Source organism: Lagenorhynchus albirostris, chromosome 4 (assembly GCF_949774975.1).
Source record: "Lagenorhynchus albirostris chromosome 4, mLagAlb1.1, whole genome shotgun sequence".
NCBI lineage: Eukaryota > Metazoa > Chordata > Mammalia > Artiodactyla > Delphinidae > Lagenorhynchus > Lagenorhynchus albirostris.
This window is the reverse complement of record NC_083098.1, coordinates 79,672,968-79,692,652: the sequence shown is the minus strand read 5'-3', so window position 1 is coordinate 79,692,652 and position 19,685 is coordinate 79,672,968. Positions and strand designations below refer to the sequence as shown.

Sequence of the window (19,685 nt, the reverse complement as noted above, 5' to 3'; positions counted from 1 at the left end):
AACTGTTTTTGTTGTGGATGGACTGATGATAGAGAGTGTGTAATCCAGACTTCAGTTGACTGGCTTCCTAGAGATCAAGACTGACAGATCTGTGTTTATGTTCAGATTTGTGGGGTGTCAGCTCTTTTCCATGTAAGGGTTTAAATGTTTTTTTAAAGGTTTGGCTCCCACTGGGTCTCATATTCCTATCATTTCGTTGCAGTGGCAGAAAAACTGTGGGAAGTCTCCAGCATGACAAAGCTCAACAGGCTGTGAAGGCAAAAAAACCCAAAACCAAAAAACAATTTTTTGAAATGGGAACCAACAGAGGAAAAGAGACTTTGTCTGGAATAACTTGATGATATTTAAGGCCCACTGTACAAATTTTCCAAAGGAGACATTTTCGTAGTAGCAGGTGTTTTTAGTAAACCCTCTAACACAGCAGTCCCAACCTTTTTGGCAGCAGGGACCGGTTTTGTGGAAGACAATTTTTCCACGGACGGAGTGGGGGAATGGTTCAGGCGGTAATGTGAGCAATAGGGAACAGCAGATGAAGCTTCCCTTGCTGTCCCGCTGCTCATCTCCTGCTGTGCAGCCCACTTTCTAACAGGCCATGGACCGCTACCCATCCGCAGCCCCGAGGTTGGGGACCTCTGCTCTAACATGTTAGTTCAGTTAACAAAAATGTGTTTTTGCCTGATCTAGAGCTAGACTCTGAAGCAGTATTCTTCGTGTGTTTATTTAAGTAAAGTGAACTGGTAAGTTTGTTATTGTTAATGTAACCAATTACCATACACTTAATGGCTTAAGAAACAACACATTTATTATGTTGCAGTTGTGGAGGTCTGAAGTCCAAAATTAGTCTCCTTGGACTAAAGTCAAGGTGTCAGCATGACTGGTTCTGGCTGGAGGCTTTAAGTGAAAATCTGTTTACCAGTCCTTTTCAACTTCTAGAGCTTGTTCTAGAAGCCTCTGGAGGCCAATTTCTAGAGGCTCCTAGAAGCCACATTTCTCAGCTTGTAAACCCTTCCTTGTGTCACTCTAATCCTAGCTCCAACATGACATCTGCTACTACCACTCTAAATTCCTGTTTCTCTTATATAAGAGCCCTTATGATAATACCAAGTCCATACAGATAACATAGGATAATCTCTCTGTCTCAAGATCTTTAAATTAATTATATCACAGGTTCCAAGGAGTAGGACTTGGATATCTTTGACGAGCTCTTATTCAGGCTACCACACAGAACAATGCTGAGTTGCCATATCAGCATACTTTTTTTTAAAGCTCTTAATGCAACCACATTTTTACCTTCTGCTCAGATAGATTTGAGTTTAAATGCGAGTTTCCCCACTTATTAGCCATGTGACTAAGGGAAATATAACTGATGCATCTGAATTTCTGACTCATCTAACAATCGGTTATGATTATAGAGTCATGGATTAAATTGAAATTTTTAAAAGATAATGTCCTTAGTATTTTGTATGTGTTCAGTTATGTTCTCTGATATTATTATTGTTATAGAAAACATGGCAGAAACATAGTGATGTCCCTAGGAAGTGAACTTTCATAGGTTCAGAAGGTAGCTTTCCAAAAGATTTTAGCAAGGAATATTTTATATTTTATATGCCAGTGATCTTTGTATTTAACAGACTATTGCAGGAGCCACTGTGGGATTACAATTTTGGGGAAATGGTTTCTTAGTAAAGCAGCCCTTCCTTCTGAGTTCCTAATTAGGAACAATTAATAAGAACAATTAATTAGAAACTAATTTAGAGATTGTACATTTTTATATGGATATTCAGGAGTCCATGATTTTTTTTAGTGAAGGAATTAACAGTGGGGCAACAGAAGTGGAAATATGTGACTCCTAGACAAATCCTTGAACTCCTTTTCTAATTGTATCTGATCATGAATGGCTTTGGGGTTGTCTACTTACTACTTTTAATGTTGAAAAAGGAAGCATACAAAACACATTATCACGTCAAAATTTCAGTTGTAATTGTTAAGTAACTTGATATATGATTATAAAATTTATGTGGTAGAACAAAAGCAAGAAGCTGCCAGAAAAGAAATGTAATATGATGGTTTTTCCTTAGCAGCTATCAAGACTTATTCTAAAGTTACTATAATTTAAATTGTAATAGTTGCATGGAAACAGAAACAATTAACCCATGGCATAGAATAGAGAGCCAGAAACAGATTCATTTATATGTGAAAAAATTTTATAACAGAAGTAGCATTGCAGACCACTGGAAAAAGACAGGAATAGTTCTGGGATAGCTGGGTTATCTGGGGTACTTAAAATCAGATTCTTACCACAACACTTATAGAACAATCAATTTAAAATTAAAGATTTAACTGTGAAATGAAAAATGTAATAACATTTAGACAAATTAGAGAGTTATAGTTTTATGATCTACGGATATGAAAGGATTTCTTAAACAAGACCCAAGAAGTAATCACCGTCAAAGGAAAGACTGATAAATGTCATGTATCAACGAAGAATTTCAACTTGTAAAATGGTATTATAAAATATTTCACATACAAACTGCAAATTAAGAAAATTATTTAGAATGCATATTAATCAAATTGTATTGATCTAAAAATATATAAAGATTCCCAAGCATATATAAAACTATCAAACCAATAAAAAATGAACAAAAGACATGAACATACTTTTCTCAAAAATAAAACATTAATGACTAATAACATGAAGAGATGTCCAACCTCATTAATAATCAGAAATATGCAGTTAAGACCACAATTACTAACTACTTTACTATTCTTATTATTTTGTATTTTTAATTTTAATCAAGTCCAATTTTTTTTAACATCTTTATTGGAGTATAATTGCTTTACAATGGTGTGTTAGTTTCTGCTTTATAACAAAGTGAATCAGTTATACATATACATATGTTCCCATAACTCATCCCTCTTGCGTCTCCCTCCCTCCCACTCTCCCTATCCCACCCCTCTAGGTGGTCACAAACCACCCAGCCGATCTCCCTGTGCTATGCAGCTACTGCCCACTAGCTATCTATATTACATTTGGTAGTGTATATATGTCCATGCCACTCTCTCACTTTGTCACAGATTACCCTTCCCCCTCCCCATATCCTCAAGTCCATTCTCTAGTAGGTCTGTATCTTTATTCCCAGCTTACCCATAGGTTATTCATGACCTTTTTTTTTCTTTCTTAGATTCCATATATATGTGTTAGCATACGGTATTTGTTTTTCTCTTTCTGACCTACTTCACTCTGTATGACAGACTCTAGGTCCATCCACCTCATTACAAATAACTCAATTTTGTTTCTTTTTATGGCTGAGTAATATTCCATTGTATATAGTGCCACATCTTCTTTATCCATTCATTTGTTGATGGACACTTAGGTTGATTCCATGTCCTGGCTATTGTAAATAGAGCTACAATGAACATATTGGTACATGACTCTTTTTGAATTATGGTTTGCTCAGGGTATATGCCCAGTAGTGGGATTGCTGGGTCGTATGGTAGTTCTATTTGTAGATTTTTCAAGGAACCTCTATACTGTACTCCATAGTGGCTGTATCAATTTACATTCCCACCAACAGTGCAAGAGTGTTCCCTTTTCTCCACACCCTCTCCAGCATTTATTGTTTCTAGATTTTTTGATGATAGCCATTCTGACCAGTGTGAGATGATATCTCATTGTAGTTTTGATTTGCATTTCTCTAATGATTAATGATGTTGAGCATTCTTTCATGTGTTTGTTGGCACTCTGTATATCTTCTTTGGAGAAGTGTCTGTTTAGGTCTTCTGCCCATTTTTGGATTGGGTTGTTTGTTTTTTTGATATTGAGCTGCATGAGTTGCTTGTAAATTTTGGAGATTAATCCTTTGTCAGTTGCTTCATTTGCAACTATTATCTCCCATTCTGAGGGTTGTCTTTTGGTCTTGTTTATGGTTTCCTTTGCTGTGCAAAAGCTTTGAAGTTTCATTAGGTCCCATTTGTTTATTTTGTTTTTATTCCACTTCTCTAGGAGGTGGGTCAAAAAGGATCTTGCTGTGATTTATGTCATAGAGTGTTCTGCCTATGTTTTCCTCTAAGAGTTTTATCGTGTGTGGCCTTAAATTTAGGTCTTTAATCCATTTTTGAGCTTATTTTTGTGTATGGTGTTAGGGAGTGATCTAATCTCATACTTTTACATGTACCTGTCCAGTTTCCCAGCACCACTTATTGAAGAGGGTGTCTTTGCTCCACTGTATATTCTTGCCTCCTTTTTCAAAGATAAGGTGACCATATGTGTGTGGGTTTATCTCTGGGCTTTCTGTCCTGTTCCATTGATCTATATTTCTGCTTTTGTACCATACTGTCTTCATTACTGTAACTTTGTAGTATAGTCTGAAGTCAGGGAGCCTGATTCCTCCAGCTTCATTTTTCATTCTCAAGATTGTTTTGGCTATTCGGGGTCTTTTGTGTTTCCATACAAATTGTGAAATTTTTTGTTCTAGTTCTGTGAAAAATGCCAGTGGTAGTTAGATAGGGATTGCATTGAATCTGTAGATTGATTTGGGTAGTAGAGTCATTTTCACAATGTTGATTCTTCCAATCCAAGAACATGGCATATCTCTCCATCTATTTGTATCATCTTTAATTTCTTTCATCAGTGTCTTATAATTTTCTACATACAAGTCTTTTGTCTCCTTAGGTAGGTTTATTCCTAGATAATTTATTCTTTTTGTTGCAGTAGTAAATGGGAGTGTTTTCTTAATTTCACTTTCAGATATTTCATCATTAGTGTATAAGAATGCCAGAGATTTCTGTGCATTAATTTTGTATCCTGCTACTTTACCAAATTCATTGATTAGCTCTGGTAGTTTTCTGGTAGCATCTTTAGGATCCTCTATGTATAGTATCATGTCATCTGCAAACAGTGGCAACTTTACTTCTTTTCCGGTTTGGATTCCTTTTATTTCTTTTTCTTCTCTGATTGCTGTCACTAAAACTTCCAAAACTACTTAGAATAAGAGTGGTGAGAGTGAGCAACCTTGTCTTGTTCCTGATCTTAGTGGAAATGCTTTCAGTTTTTCGCCATTGAGGACGATGTTGGCAGTGGGTTTGTCATATATGGGCTTTATTATGTTGAGGAAAGTTCCCTCTATGCCTACTTTCTGCAGGGTTTTTATCATAAATCAGTGTTGAATTTTGTCGAAAGCTTTCTCTGCATCTATTGAGATGATCATATGGTTTTTCTCCTTCAATTTGTTAATATGGTGTATCACGTTGATTGATTTGCGTATATTGACGAATCCTTGCATTCCTGGGATAAACCCCACTTGATCATGGTGTATGTTCCTTTTAATGTGCTGTTGGATTCTGTTTGCTAGTATTTGTTGAGGATTTTTGCATCTATGTTCATCAGTGATGTCGGCCTGTAGTTTTCTTTCTTTGTGACATCTTTGTCTGGTTTTGGTGACAGGATGATGGTGGCCTTGTAGAATGAGTTTGTGAGTGTTCCTCCCCGTGATATATTTTGGAAGAGTTTGAGAAGGATAGGTGTTAGCTCTTCCCTAAATGTTTGATAGCATTCGCCTGTGAAGCCATCTGGTCCTGGGCTTTCGTTTGTTGGAAGATTTTTAATCACAGTTTCGATTTCAGTGCTTGTGATTGGTCTGTTCATATTTTCCATTTCTTCCTGGTTAAGTCTCGGCAGGTTGTGCATTTCTAAGAGTTTGTCCATTTCTTGCACCTTGTCCATTTTATTGGCATAGAGTTGCTCGTAGTAATCTCTCATGATAGTTCGTATTTCTGCAGTGTCAGTTGTTACTTCTCCTTTCTCATTTCTAATTCTATTTATTTCAGTCGTCTCCCTTTTTTTCTTGATGAGTCTGGCTAATGGTTTATCAATTTTTTTTTATCTTCTCAAAGAACCATCTTTTAGTTTCATTGATCTTTGCTATCATTTCCTTCATTTCTTTTTCATTTATTTCTGATCTGATCTTTTTGATTTCTTTCCTTCTGCTAACTTTGGGGATTTTTGTCCTTCTTTCTCTAATTGCTTTAGGTGCAAGGTTAGGTTGTTTATTTGAGATGTTTCCTGTTTCTTAAGGTAGGATTGTATTGCTACAAACTTCCCTCTTAGAACTGATTTTGCTGCATCCCATAGGTTTTGGGTAGTCGTGTCTCCATTGCCATTTGTTTCTAAGTATTTTTTGTTTCTTCAGTGATCACTTCATTATTATGTAGTGTATTGTTTAGCCTCCGTGTGTTTGTATTTTTTACAGAGCTTTTCCTGTAATTGATTTCTAGTCTCATAGCATTGTGGTTAGAAAAGATACTTGATACGGTTTCAACTTTCATAAATTTACCAAGGCTTGATTTGTGACCCAAGATATGATCTATCCTGAAGAATGTTCCATGAGCACTTGAGAAAAATGTGTATTCTGTTGTTTTTGGTTGGAATATCCTGTAAATATCAATTAAGTCCATCTTAATCTTGTTTAATGTATCATTTAAAGCTTGTGTTTCCTTATTTTCATTTTGGATGATCTATCCATTGGTGAAAGTGGGGTGTTAAAGTCCCCTACTATGATTGTGTTAACATCGATTTCCCCTTTTATGGCTGTTAGTATTTGCCTTATGTATTGAGGTGCGCCTATGTTGGTTGCATAAATATTTACAACTGTTATATCTTCTTCTTGGATCGATCCCTTGATCATTATGTAGTGTCCTTCTTTGTCTCTTGTAAGAGTCTTTATTTTAAAGTCTATTTTGTCTGATATGAGAATTGGTACTCCAGCTTTCTTTTTATTTCCATTTGCATGGAATATCTTTTTCCATACCCTCACTTTCAGTCTGTATGTGTCCCTAGGTCTGAAGTGGGCCTGTTGTAGACAGCATATATATGGGTCTTGTTTTTGTATCCATTCATCCAGTCTATGTCTTTTGGTTGGAGCATTTAATCCATTTACATTTAAGGTAATTATCGATATGTATGTTCCTATTACCATTTTCTTAATTGTTTTGGGTTTATTATTGTACGTCTTTTCCTTCTCTTGTGTTTCCTGCCTAGAGAAATTCCTTTAGCATTTGTTGTAAAGCTGGTTTGGTGGTGCTAAAGTCTCTTAGTTTTTGCTTTTCTGTAAAGGTTTTAATTTCTCCATCAAATTTGAATGAGATCCTTGCTGGGTAGAGTAATCTTGGTTGCAGGTTTTTCTCCTTCATTACTTTAAATATGTCCTGCCACTCCCTTCTGGCTTGCAGAGTTTCTGCTGAAAGACCAGCTGTTAACCTTAAGGGGATTCCCTTGTGGGCTATTTGTTGTTTTTCCATTGCTGCTTTTAATATATTTTCTTTGTATTTAATTTTTGATAGTTTGATTAATATGTGTATTGGCGTGTTTCTCCTTGGATTTATCCTGTATGGGACTCTCTGTGCTTCCTGGACTTGACTGACTATTTCCTTTCCCATTATGGGAAGTTTTCAACTATAATCTCTACAAATATTCTCTCAGTCCCTTTCTTTTTCCCTTCTTCTTCTGGGACACCTATAATTCGAATGTTGGTGCATTTAACATTGTCCCGGAGGTCTCTGAGACTGTCCTCAGTTCTTTTCATTCTTTTTTCTTTATTCTGCTCTGCAGTAGTTAGTTCCACAATTTTATTTTCCAGGTCACTTATCCGTTCTTCTGCCTCAGTTATTCTGCTATTGATCCCTTCTAGAGTATTTTTAATTTCATTTATTGTGTTGCTTCTCACTGCTTGTTTCCTCTTTAGTTCTTCTACGTCCTTGTTAAATGTTTCTTGCATTTTCTCTATTCTATTTCCAAGATTTTGGATCATCTTTACTATCATTATTCTGAATTCTTTTTTAGGTGGACTGCCTATTTCCTCTTCATTTCTTAGGTTTGGTGGGGTTTTACCTTGCTGCTTCATCTGCTGTGTGTTTTCTGTCTTCTCATTTTGTTTATCTTACTGTGTTTGGGTCTCCTTTTTGCAGGCTGCAGGTTCATAGTTCCCGTTGTTTTTGGTGTCTGTCCCCAGTGGCTAAGGTTGGTTCAGTGGGTTGTGTAGGCTTCCTGGTGGAGGGGACTAGTGCCTGTGTTCTGGTGGTTGAGGCTGGATCTTGTCTTTCTGGTGGGCAGGTCTACGTCTGATGGTGTGTTTTGGGGTGTCTTTGGACTTATTATGATTTTAGGCAGCCTCTCTGCTAATGGATGGGGCTGTGTTCTTATCTTGCTAGTTGTTTGGCACAGGGTGTCCAGCACTGTAGCTTGCTGGTCATTGAGTGAAGCTGGGTCTTGGTGTTGAGATGGAGACCTCTGGGAGATTTTCGCCGTTTGATATTACATGGAGTTGGGAGGTCTCTTTTGGACCAGTGTCCTGAAGTTGGCTGTCCCACCTCAGAGGCACAGCACTGACTCCTGGCTGGAGCACCAAGAGCCTTTCATGCACAAGGCTCAGAATAAATTGGAGAAAAAGAAGAAAGAAAGAAAGAAAGAAAGAAAGGAAGAAAGGAAGGAAGGAAGGAAGGAAGGAAGGAAGGAAGGAAGGAAGGAAAGGAAGGAAGGAAGGAAGGAAGGAAGGAAGGAAGGGGATAAAATAAAAATAAAACAAAGTAAAGTTATTAAAGTTAATTATTAAGAAAAAAAATTCTTAAGTAAAAAAAAAGAAGAAAAACAAAAAAAAGGACGGACAGAACCCTAGGACATATGGTGAAAGCAAAGCTATACAGACAACATCTCACACAGAAGCATACACATACACACTCACAAAAAGAGTAAAAGGGGAAAAAATAATATATCTTGCTTCTAAAGTCCACTTCCTTAGTTTGGGATGATTTGTTTTCTATTCAGGTATTCCACAGATGCAGGGTACATCAAGTTGATTGTGGAGATTTAATCCGCTGCTCCTGAGGCTGCTGGGAGAGATTTCCCTTTCTCTTCTTTGTTCGCACATCTCCCGGGGTTCAGCTTTGGATTTGGCCCCGGCTCTGCATGTAGGTCGCCTGAGGGCGTCTGTTCTTCACTCAGACAGGACGGGGTTAAAGGAGAAGCTGATTCGGGGGCTCTGGCTCACTCAGGCCCAGGAGGAGGCAGGCATATGGATGCGGGGCGAGCCTGCGACGCAGAGGCTGGCGTGATGTTGCAGCAGCCATAGGCGCGCCGTGCGTTCTCCCGGGAAAGTTGTCCCTGGATCAAGGGACCCTGGCAGTGGCGGGCTGCACAGACTCCCGGGAAGGGAGGTGTGGATAGTGACCTGTGCTCGTACACAGGCTTCTTGGTGGTGGCAGCAGCAGCCTTAGCGTCTCATGCTCGTCTCTGGGGTCTGCACTGATAGCCGCGGCTCGCGCGCGTCTCTGGAGCTCCTTTAAGCAGCGCTCTTAATCCCCTTTCCTCGCGCACCAGGAAACAAAAGAGGGAAGAAAAAGTGTCTTGCCTCTTCCGCAGCTCCAGACTTTTTCCCGGACTCTCTCACGGCTGGGTGTCCCTTAAGGCTGTGTTCACGCAGCCAACCCCGGTCCTCTCCCTGGGATCCGACCTCCGAAGCCCAAGCCTAAGCTCCCAGCCCCCGCCCGTCCCGGTGGGTGAGCAGACAAGCCTCTCGGGCTGGTGAGTGCTGGTGGGCACCGATCCTCTGTGCGGGAATCTCTCCGCTTTGCCCTCCGCACCCCTGTTGCTTCGCTCTCCTCCATGGCTCCGCAGCTTTCCGTTCTGCCACCCGCAGTCTCTGCCCGCGAAGGGGCTTCCTAGTGTGTGGAAACCTTTCCTCCTTCACAGCTCCCTCCCACTGGTGCAGGTCCCGTCCCCATGTTTTTGTCTCTGTTTTTTTTTTTTCTTTTGCCCTACCCACGTACATGGGACGTTTCTTGCCTTTTGGGAGGTCTGAGGTCTCCTGCCAGTGTTCAGTAGGTGTTCTATAGAATCGGTTCCCCGTGTAGATGTATTTCTGATGTATCTGTGGGGAGGAAAGTGATCTCCGTGTCTTACTCTTCCGCCATCTTCCTCAACTCCATACTACTATTCTTATTTGAAGTAAAAAAAATGCATCTAGTACAAAGTGTTGATAAGAGTATGGAACCTAAAGAACTCAGATAAGGTTCTGGTGGAAATATTAATTTGTACAATCATTTTGAAATACAATTTAAAATGATATAGTGAAGATGAACATGTGAATATATTATGACTCAACAGTTTTATTCTCAGTCGTATACATTGCTACAACTCTTGAAAAATGTGCACTAGGGGAAATGCACATAATACCTCATAGCATAACAGTAAAAAACCATGAAACAGACTAACAGTAAAAAAACATGAAACAGACTAAGTGCCCTTTATAATAGACAAATAAATTATGGTAAGTCACAAAATGGAATACTGTGAACTCTGAGAATTAATAAACTACTGCCACATAAGGCAACATAGTTAAATCTAAGAAATGTATAAACAAACAAAAAAACAAAAATAAGGGTGGATAAAGATGATTGTTTCTACAAAGATCAAAACCAAGCAAAACTAAGCATCATATTGTTAGGCATTCATAAAAATGTGCTAAGCTATTTTTAAAATACAGGAATAACCTTAATAAAAATTAAGGTTATTAAGGCAGTGTTGTCAGGTGTCAAAAGAGTATTGTCAGAGAGCAGCAGGGAGTTTTCTTTAATGAAATGAGCAATTTGGGCAGAAGTTGCACAAGTATGGAAACTTTTGTTGCATAGCCACTACCTGCACCAAGCTGTTTAAATTCAGTTTTTCAGCTATACTAGCCACATTTAAATGTTTAATAGCTACATGTGTCTAGTGGTCATTATATTGGATAGAGCTGATTATAGAACACTATAACTTTCTTTCACTGCAGAAAGTTATATTAGACAGCACTGTTTGCTATAAGCTTCACGTCCATTAAATATACTTTTCTGTATCAAGTACTGCATAAAGATTTTAAATATACTATCTTTTAACCTAGTAATCTATTTATTTCAATGTACCTTAAAAAATACTATGAAATACAGATAACCATTTTAGGCATAAACATGATAATTACAGCATTATGTAATTTTGAAAAAAATAAAGACCTCAATATCTAACCAAAGAAAAAATTGAAGGTAATTATGAGACCTCAAAAAAATCACAATTTGTAATAAATAAAAAGCTATTTTACTGACTTGAGAAAGCTTCTGAAATAAATGCTAGGTTAAAAGGAAGGATACAAAATAAAATATTTTGTGTATTCTCAACTATTAAAAATTGAATATAAACAAGATGGGAGAAAAAACAACAACAAAAATTGTACAAATAATAACATGAAAACAAACATCATAGACCCTGTTCCAATTGCTTTACAAAAATTAAATCTAATATTCCTCATAAGAACCCAATTTCATAGTTACCATTTATTTCCTTTTTCAGACAAAGAATATGAGAAACAGATAAGTTATATAGCTTGCCTAAGGTCACACAGCTAACAAGTGTCAGAGTTGGGATGCAAATCCAGGCATTCTGGCTATCAACTTCAAAAGGTTAAAACTGATACCGAGATTTAGTCTGACTTTATGTATTTTACTTTGCACTTTTGCTTTTAGGGGAGTGTGTGTGTGTCTGTGTGTGTGTGTAATTTATGTGATCTACACAAGTAACTTAGCAGAAATATAGTAAGATTACAGAACAGTTGTAGTGTATCAACTAAAGTGGAGGCAATGGCCATGATAGAGGGAGGATGAAACACTGAGAATCCTGATGTGGAATTAACTCAAGGCAATAAGGCATAAATTCAGGCATAGCTAATAAAAGCAGTCTAGCAGGGAATTAGTGATGACAGAGTGGTCTTGATCTATCAGGTAAACAATCTGAGCTGATAGAAAGACCAAGGCCAATTTTAAAGATACAGACATCGTTAAGTTATAAATCAGTGGCTGCAATGACAAGTTTCATATATGATACATATGGAACTTTTGTTATGTCTTTCAACCAACAACTGTACATAATTGAATAATTACAACAACATCAAAAATGACAGTAAGAGTTCTTTTACGTGAAATAAGAATTTTGGAGTAAGGTAGCCATGATTTGTCACCAGAGATTATTTCTCTTACTCCTCCAACAATTACTATTGTTCAACTGAAATATTAAAATAATTCTGTTTTTTGTTAAAGAAGAAAAGTTTTTTATGTTAAAGAACTGGGAAATTTTAATTTAAAAACCTAAGCAAAATAATTTAAGAATCACCTATAATGTTTAATTCACGTAAAACATTTACTATATTTTTCTATTTATCTTTTTTCTTGTGAGTGCATATGTACATTTAGATGCTTCTTTTTATCTTCTAGTTCAAGAATCTGTATTTAATCCTTCTTACATATTCACAGTCATTCTAGATTTTTTGTCTCTTTGAATTTTTATTGAAACATAATATATTGCTGAAAAGTGCAAAAATCATACATGTCAGCATAATTAAATTTCACAAATGGAGCATGCTATGTGCTCACAACCCCACAACCCTGAGCAAAAAACAAAAAATGAAAAAACCCAGCATATAAGAAATGTACATTTCTGTGTGTCTGGCTAGTTTTGTTTAAAATGCCATTCATTAAAATCAGTCATACTCTTGCATATAACATTGGTTCATACATTCTAATTCCATTATAGTATTATATTGTGTGAAAATGCCATCATTTATCTGTTCTAGCTTTGATGGCTATTTATCCAATTTTTTACTATTACAAGGAGCACTGTTATGAAAATTCATGGACATTAATTTGGAGATCAGATGTATGCATTTTGTTGAATATAGTCCTTGGAGTATAATTCCAAGTTCATAGGGTATGCATATGTTCAGCTTCAATAGACACTGACAGATACAGGTATTTGAAGGAGTAATAATGGTTTAAATTCCCACCAGTAGTGAATGATAGTTTCAATTGCTCTGCATTTTGCTAACACTTGGTATCGCCTTGTGTTTTAATTTGCATTTTGCTGTACCCAAAAACGTTGAGCACTTTTTAATATATTTACTGTTCATTTTGGATATCCTTGTTTAAAGAGATGCCTGATTAAGACTTTTGCTTTTGCTTTTTCAATTAGATTTTTCAGTCTCTTTGCTATTGATTGGTAGCTATTTTATAAAAATGCTGGATATGGGTCCTTCATCACACGTATTAGTACATATATCTTCTTCTGCTTCGTAGCTTGCTTTTTCACTGTCTTTGTGGGGTTTTTTTTAATAAATATAAGTTCTTACTATACATGTAGTCTAATTTGTAATTTTTAAAAGAAATCTTGTGTTGTTCATGATAATAGTTTGTCCTTATAAGTTTCTTCTAAGGTTTTCCTGTTCCTCTATTCAAATTTAGATTTGAAATTCATCTGGAGGAAATTTTTCCCTGTAATTCAAGTCCTGTTTACCACAAACACTCTCAGCTTTAATTTATTTGAAAATGTCTTTGTTTCACTTTCATTATAAAAGTATATCTTTACTGGTTATAAACTTCAAGGTTGGCAGTTATATTCTTTCAGCAATTTAATAATGCAGTCCATATTTTCTGGCTTTCATAGTTTCTGGTGAAAAGTCATCCCTTACTCTTCTTATTTCTGCTCCCAGAATATATTCTTTTTTTTCTCACTACTTCTAAGATTTCTTCTTTGCCCTTTTTCTTCAATAGTTGGACCAGGATATACCTAGATGTGATTTTCTTTGTATTTATTCTGCATGGGGTTTGCTGAGCTTCCTGAATTTGTGATTTGGTGTCTTTTTATGCTTTGAAAGGTCTCAAACATTATAACTTCAAACATTGGTATTACCCTAATGTCTCCTTTTCTTTCTGGACTCTGGTTACACTCCACTTACATTTTCAATGTGCCCTAATTTCTTCTCATGCACTTATTTTTCTTTCCTGTTTATTTCTGTGGCTCAATTTAGATATATTAATGTGACTTCGAGGTTATAAAATCTGTATTTTGTAGTGACTAATCTGTGTATTGGACACAAAGATGCACCTCTCAGCCTTCAAGCAGTAACTTGTTGCCCCACATGCCAGTAGAAAGCCTACCATCAGTATCTTCAGGCTTGATTCAGCTGCAAAGAGCTGCTCTGCCTAAGAGAACACCCTTCCTGGGGCAGAACACCCTTCCCACCTTTACTGGGAGTGTTCAGAGAAAGCAGGTTATGATGATGTTTTGGAGGTGGATTACTTGCTGTCAACCTGGCAATGAGGATTACATCCATGGTTGTAGATGGAGCACAGGAAGCCCCTAGAACAATAAAACAGTTCAATTGTTAAAAACCACTGGTGGTAAATCAGGATGGCATACTCGATAGTAAAGAATGTACTGGTTGGTGTGACTTATTGATTGTTTGAAAATATAGGGCGAATGATAATTGTACAATGATTTTGTATGGATATTACTAAGCTTTAATACTCTAGAAAAAATAATGAAAAGCTACAGGCAACTCACAGACTACTGAAAGCCAAGTGTAAAGGCCAGAGGACCTTCCTAGCAATTTAAAAAGAGGCTCTTATCTCTTACAATGGGAGGGGAGAGCTGAGGACTAGTCCCAGGACTTAACAGAGTGGTGGAATACGATAGAAGTTTAAACATGCAGTTGAAGTAGTTTCTCTCTTTGGGTGAAAACTCAGTTTTGGGAATAAAAATGGGATGCTGACAGTTGGGATGGGACATCTGTTAAACTTTGTAACTCTCTCAGATCACTTTTAACCCTTTGACCCTGCTGCAGTAGCCCACTTCTTCCTATTAGGAGCTAGCACCCCCAATTTTCTTGAAGACAGTGCAGAGTCCTCTCACCTGCATAGTAACATGTGCCCTTCTCAGGATATGTCCATCACTCCCCTCCCAGACACTAGCCTGTAAACAGGGTTATTTAATTCACAGCATAACTCAGCCACTATCATGCTGAACTTGATAAGAGGGGAAAAGAGGTCACACCGCAAAAGAGCTGAAGACTTGGCCAGAATATAGTCTAAGGAACTGGGAAAGTATATGTGTGAAGAGATTCCAAATATTCTTGAAAAAGGACAGAACCTAAGTTTGGCTAGGGAAGAGTTTATTGATTTGGGAGCACTCAATTGAGATACATTTTAACACTATGGTAAGTATCTCAGAAGAAGTTCCAAACTAGCTACCAAAGTGGCTCCTAAAACCTGAAAAGAGAAACGACGCTGTTGAGCAAAGCTGAAATGCCAGCACTGCTGAGGCAGACAGTGGAGGAAGAGGTCAAAGGTGCATGGAAGTAGGCGTGCTGGAATATGTACACAATATAAGGCCAAAAGACCCGATAGATTATGTTCCACAGTAAGACTTAGAGATTACATTATTTACCATGGCCATAAAGAATGGGCTGGTGAGAGAAGTATCAACATTTACTAAAACAGTCAGTGATGAAATGCTGTTTTTGAGGTCAGAGCTGAAGGAAAGAGAAGCTGTTACATGACTAAGCTTACTGCCGGTAAGAGTAACAGTAGAGATGATAGGACCCTGAAAAACAGAGAACAACAGATAACAGGTGGCGGCACTCAGCTGCTAAGATCAAAGTGGACACAATATTCATGAGTCACAGGATCAGAATGACATCCAAGGAAAACTGACCCACAGTGACTGTTAATACACAGTGGTATCACACAGGACAGCCAATACGGGTACTACTTAGCTTCTACCGTCAGAGAAAATCAAGGATAAATGACTAGGAGACTAAGGGCAATTGTCCCCAGTTAAAAAGTCATATCCTTTGCCCAGTTTCCAGATCTGAGTAGTTTTTCAGACTAGAAATCCATATGCTAGAGAAGAGAAGAGACTGGGATTTCCAGCAAGCATACTGGACAACTTTTTACATGACTGTAAGCAGTGATCAAAATTTATAGATCTCTATACCTGAAAAGGGTTCATTTTATTGTATATGAATTATATCACAATGAAACTTAAAAACAGAAAAATTAATTCAAAGCATGCCCTAATCCACTACCATTCTTTTTAAAATCCTCCAGTGGCTATACATTACTTTTAATCTTTTCAGCTGCATTCTCTGGACTCTGTTTTACTCTTTTAGCTAATCTTATACAATTCTTCCCCTTGTGGTTAGATGTCACCCTGGCTCTTCAAATCGCCTGGCCTTCACAGTAGGGTTTGTGTGCCTGCTAATTAATCCCCACACATCTATAACATATCAACATAAGCATCACATACTTTAAGGAAGCCTTTTCTAAATTCCAAAATCTAGGTAAAGCACATACAGGTAAGTGCTTTCATACAAAGCACTTACTTCAGTATATACTTAACCATTCATAAGTGCAATTACACGATTGATGCTTTTCTCCCCACAGTAATCCAAAAAATTATTAAAGCAGAGGTCCATTTTCTTTTCTACATCATTTTACCTCAAGGACTTAGCACAATGTCTGGCACATACCATGTGTGGAATAAATATATTTCAAACTATAGGATAAATAGATATTTTTATCACATGATTTTCTATCTTTATTACTAAAAAGTATTGGAGATTATTTATTTCTTTATGTGTATTACCGTGTATATTTTAATGGTAAGTATCAAATTTACTAGGTACTCCTATATCTTGCCTTAAATAGTCAGTAAAAATGACTTTTAAACTAAATTCCTTTATAATAATCACAAATGTTCTTTTGTACTTATTCCACAGGAATCATAGAGTCAAATGAAATGTTAATTGACATCCAATTTGAGTCTTAAAGCACTACCAAATATAAACTCTAAATAATTACCATTTAAAATATTCATTAAATTTTAGATGGAGAATAATTGCCATCTTAAAACCTTTATGGAATTATCTGTGACCAACCTAGGTAGTTTTGAGAAAGAATTAGATGGTTTAAATAAACACAAAACACTAGTAAATAACATTTTCTGCAAACATTCACCATTGTTTATGTTTTTAGACCCTCTGCTTGGTTCAGTAGATTTCTTATCTTATGTGTTTCTCAGAGCATAAAATCTAGATGGTTCAAACATCCATCTGCTACATTCTATGAAATTTTTTATGTCCTTTGTTACCTCTACGCCTGCACATCTGGTTGTGTTTCTGTTGAAACAAATAAAATATTCAGATTCTTTTCATATGAACCTTAAATAATACTTACCAAGTAAACACGACAATTGATAAAAGGCAAAATGGAAATAAACATCACAGTGAATTAATGATTAGTTACCAAAATTTGAGTGTAGTAATCCAGCTTTAACTTACTATGTTACTTGTGAATATTTAATTGCTAAAAAATAAGACTAGAGATGTGTGTGATATAAAATTTATGTTCAAAGTGGTGAAATAAAACAAACTTCCTTTCAGAGTTTTAAATGTGGTTAAATCCACTTCTTTTATGGTGATGATCATATAAATCAAGTTGTATACGTGATCTCTCTCTCTCTCTCTCTCTCTCTCTATATATATATATATATATGCCTCAAGGTGACAAAAAGACAATATATAAGTGATAATTTATGTCATTATCCCCTGTGTACCCTCTCACTGACAGCTTGATATATGAAAAAATTCAAGATGTAGACTGAGAAGCAATAAATTTTTAACTTAGAAGTTGAATACAAAACTCCATTGAACAGATGACTATTTCCCTAAAGAAATAAGCAGGCATGTCCAACACATGGCAAGACCACTGATTCAATATTTATTTAGAAATAAAATTTAAATATATGGCAATGTATTTCCCAAGCTCATGTGGATCTCTGGATTAATAGCTAACATATCAAGTCTTTTTTTTTCTCATGAGTATTATTTAATACATTTAAAATTATTGCCCTGAACTGGTAGATCCAATTGTTTGTGTTACAGTGATGAGTTCAAATTAGTCGAGATAATTACCTTTTTATGGCAAGATGTCAGAATAATTAAGTTCCCATAGCCACATTAATACCAAGCTATGTTATACAATTTTCAAATATATTTAAGAAGGCCAAAGTTTGATTCTGGCAAACCTCCACCTACATTGTTTATCTTAGAGAGCTAGATTTTTATTTCATGATTAAAGGAGACTTTGCTTTCTGTCTCACCTCTGTATTCCAAATGCTTTGCATAGTAGCTAACATAATCAGGTTTCAATAACTACTTGTGAAATTAATCAGTGAAAATAAGTGAGTAATGAGTGACATAACCAGAAGTGTGACTGAATGAGAGACAATCACTGATTGAAGAAACACAAAAGCTGCATTGGAAAATAATATGTAGTGAAGAAGGATTATGAAACCTTTTAAAAAATCTGCTACTTAAAATCCCTCAGGCAGAGCAAGGGGTTTAAAGTAAGAGATGTCAAGGAAAAAAATATCCCTCAGGAATCATCTTAAATCAAGGGGAATATGCTGGATTGTTTACAAAACCTAGGATAGAAGTTCTAGCTATATCTAAACTTGATAATTGAAGGGAAAAACCTGAAATGGGAAAATTTGGAGATATTTATGTTACTGTGTCTTGGATTAATGTATCACTCACTATGCTGTGGAGATAAATAATCCCCAGGAATAGTTGGCAAAAGAATGATCAGAATCCTACAAAATTAGACTAAAAAGTCACATTTGATTTTGTCATTATTAATTAATCAGCAGTGACATGTTATTTTCCAAGATAAGAGCACAAATATTTTCCAACGTAAGTTGCCTGCATGGAAAAAAAGAGTGAGTTATAAAACAGGACTAGTCATATGCATACATAGCTCACAGGCAGAGTTTGGTATGGAGAGATACGTTTAGAAATGTGTCTTCTTCTTCTTTTTTTTTTTTTTTGCGGTAAGTGGACCTCTCACTGTTGTGGCCTCTCCCGTTGCAGAGCACAGGCTCCAGATGCACAGGCTCAGCGGCCATGACTCATGGGCCCAGCCGCTCCGCGGCATGTGTGATCTTCCCGGACTGGGGCACGAACCCGTGTCCCCTGCATCGGCAGGCAGGCTCTCAACCACTGTGCCACCAGGGAAGCCCACCCCTGTGCCTTTTATAGCCTTATCTTGAAAGTGACATAATATCATTTATGCAAAAATCCTGTTGGTCACGCAGACCCACCCTGATGCAATGTGGGAAGGGATCACGCAAAGTCTGAAGTACAGGATGTGGGGATCACCGGGACTATCTTGGAACTGGCTACCTCACTGCTTAAGTGCTTACACCCTCTGTCCATACTTATGTTAAAAGTCAGATGTAACTTAAAATGCTGTGTGTCTTACCTTCTGATTCTGTAAGACTGATAAGACTCATTTCATGATGAGGGATTTTGGATGTATAGTCATTAGGTGTCCCATGGTCAGCCTTGTTATCTCTATCAGGAACAATTAGCATGTCAGGAGTTGTTTTTCAAAAACATTGAACTTTCTGAAGCAGATGTAATGGACTTGCTTCAGAATTCCAATATTCTGAGTTATGATTCTCCCATGGATCTTGTCTCACAGTCCATATAATATCTTTTCTCACCATTGATAGTACCGAAACCAAAGGGTGTTCCAGGTTCAATGGTCCAAGGGGCAGTGTTGCTTACATTACAACCTGGACCTGCTGCAGAGCTAATTTCTGCTCTAGGCTTCACACACAGCTGTTAGCCCCTTGTAACACCATAATATAAGCCAGAACATTTTTCCTAGACGTGTAATATACTGTCTCCAGAATTCACAGGGGCCCACCAGAAATTGAGCTCCCTTCTTTGTGATAGGAGACATAAAATGCAATAATTTGTCTTTTAATTTGG

At 36.9% G+C, this 19,685-nt stretch overlaps 1 pseudogene; it reads right to left on the bottom strand.

Annotated features, from left to right (window-relative positions):
* Positions 1-19,282, bottom strand: part of LOC132519094 (kinesin-like protein KIF3C) — a 140,054-nt pseudogene extending 120,772 nt beyond the window's left edge.
* Between the last annotated feature and the right edge of the window lie 403 nt (positions 19,283-19,685).